The sequence below is a fragment of the Opisthocomus hoazin genome, chromosome 10, assembly GCF_030867145.1.
Source record: "Opisthocomus hoazin isolate bOpiHoa1 chromosome 10, bOpiHoa1.hap1, whole genome shotgun sequence".
NCBI classification, from domain to species: domain Eukaryota; kingdom Metazoa; phylum Chordata; class Aves; order Opisthocomiformes; family Opisthocomidae; genus Opisthocomus; species Opisthocomus hoazin.
Genome location: NC_134423.1, coordinates 9423763 through 9426312, shown reverse-complemented (window position 1 = coordinate 9426312; position 2550 = coordinate 9423763). Strand labels below are relative to the sequence as shown.

General features: G+C 59.5%; 1 protein-coding gene across 4 annotated transcripts in view; it reads left to right on the top strand.

Moving 5' to 3' along the window:
- RORA (RAR related orphan receptor A) overlaps positions 1-2550 on the top strand; it is a 373904-nt gene that overhangs the window by 292 nt on the left and 371062 nt on the right. The gene's annotated exons all lie outside the window — the stretch shown is intronic.

Sequence of the window (2550 nt, the reverse complement as noted above, 5' to 3'; positions counted from 1 at the left end):
GTAGGGGGAGGGGGCCGGGGGGGGGGGGGGGCAGAAAGCGCCGCGGGTGCACCCCCCGGCTCGGGGCTGGTGCCGGGGTCGGCGCCGCGCGCGCGCCGCGCTGCCGCCCCCTGCGAGCCCTCGCAAACTTTTCCAGCCGCTTCCGATGGCTGCGGGGGGGCGGGCGCGGTGGGGACAGCGAGCGGCGCTGGGCGCTCGCCCGTCCCTGCCGCCCGCCGTGCCCCGGGAATTACATAACGCCGTGGATACACGGAGTGGCGGCAGGAGCATCGGGGTGCGGGGGAACAAACTTTTAAAGCTGCAGCGTCCTTCCCCCCCCTCCCCCCCCGGCCGTCTCCTGACAGCTCCTCAGCCGGCGCGCCGCGGCTCGCTGCGAGCGGGGCTCGGCGGATGGCCGGGAGCTCTGCCATCTCCGCTCCCCCCGCTCGCTCCAGCGTCCCTCGGGAGCGGTTTCCCCGCGGGGCGGGTGGTCTCGCAGCTCCCGGTGTTGCTCGAAGGTGCGCAACTTCGCAAGGGTCCCTCTGCTCCCGCGGGCTCTCCTTTGCCCCCCCCCCCCCCCGTAAAGCGCTGCAAGCAGCCAGGCGAGCCCCCCCTCCCGCCTCAGACCGCGTCTGCGGGGCGGGGGGTGTTGCCGCTTTAATTACTTATAAATAATTTAGGAAACGTCTCTCCTGCACTGGAGGGCAGCGCGCCGGAGAGGCTTCGCTCGGTGGGGCCGCTCGGGGATGGGTGAAAATTAAATGAAGCGGTGCTGCGTGAGCGCGGGGGGAACGGCGCGGCGCGGCGCGGCGAGCAGTGCGCGCCCGGCCGAGCGGCCCTCCCAGGGCGGGGGGGTTCGGCTGAGGGCTGGAACATGGCTGATCATGTGCTGGCTCGTGTTTTACAGTATTTTTTCCCCCTCTGGCCACACCCCCCGTTCCCCGGCAGCTCCCCGCTCGGGGAATCCGCGTACAGTAGCCGCCGCACGCCGGAGCGTCGGCCGGGGGTGCGCGGCGTGTATTTAGCGCTGGCGAGAGCGGGTCTGCGAGGCGAGCGCCTTATGTAACGCGGCTAATGACGGGCACCGGGGAACTGCCTTCATGCGCCGGGGCGTTCCGCGGGCGTTACACAACGCCCGGCCGAGGGCTGAGGGGCGGCCCGGGCGGCCCCGCCGTTGTGTAACGCGGGGGGCGTCGCTCACCCGCTGCCCTGCGGGTCCCGCACGGCCCGCGCCGCCGGTTGTGTAACAGCCCGATGGCGGCGGGAGCGCGGGAAGGGCTGAGGGGGGCGTCAGGAGAGAGGGGAGTCACGGGCTCGGCGCGGACCCGGGTGTGCTGCTGGGGCTGAGCTGTGAGGGAGCGGGCGCTGGCATCCTGCGCTGATGCTGCTCCGGATCAGTTCACCGGTGGGCAGCACGCTGGCCTGCACGCTGCGTGCTGGCTGATGACAGCTGCGTGACAGTTGACACCCCAAAGCTCGGCACCGTGTGGGAAAGCGGGATGGCATCAGCAATTTGGCCCCCTTGCAACCAGCGCTTGATGGATTAGGTGTTAGGTGTCCCTATGGGCTTGTAGCTTTTTTCTTTTGAACTTTTGAAATAGTATATGATCTTTTGCTTTTCTTCGTATCATCAACAGTGTGACCTTCGTGCCTGGCCAGTATTGGTGAAATTATTTTTAGAACAGCTACCTTATAAGCTCATATGTTCAGCTGTGTATGGAGTCCAAGAATTTACCTGTTTGGGTCATGTTTCTGCAATGTGTTGTAAGCTGGCAGATCTGGACTCTCGAGCAGTCTGTATGGAGGAGTGGTACAGATATTGAGACTCGGATAGATGTACACATGCACACACCTCTAGCTGTAAAATCCATATAATTTGACTTAGTAAACCTTTTGAAACACTGGAAATACTTGTTTCATATCCTTTATTTTCATAGCTGCACCTACTGCAAAGCTCCTTTGATACTTCGGAGTTTATAATAACCAGCTTACCTAGGGAATGAAGAAGAAAAAATTGAAGAAGGGCTGTTGATGAAGAAGCGAGGAGAGTTTGCTGTGGAATAAATGCTCAAGTGAAGCTTTAACTGTTATGATGCTAGCATTGCAGAATATCCCCATACACCATAGGTGTTTGGAGCGCCAGATCCTTACATAACTTGATTTTAATTTTGCTAAGATGACGCTGTTTGCGTTGCTGTGAGGAATGCTTAACTGAAGACATAAATTCAGGAGTTATCAAAAGCACCCTTGAAATGGAGAACCGTTACCAGATTCATTTAGTATATGGGAGCATGCATATGTACCTGCATGTTCCAGAAAACCGGCTGCAGTCTTGTTAGAAAGCTGACACTGTACATGGAAAAAGCAGGAAATGGGTAAAAAGCCTGATTTCCCCCCCCCAAGGGTATTTCTACTGCTGACACTGATTGTTGAGGTTTTTCTAAGAGCAGTCATTGTCCAGCAGGTTGAATTTCAGTCCGTGTGTGTTCTGCAACAAGGGTTTGTGGCTTGCCGTGGTTAGTGGGAGGAATGCTTCGCTCGCCAGCTCTGGCCCTGGACACAGGCTGTTAA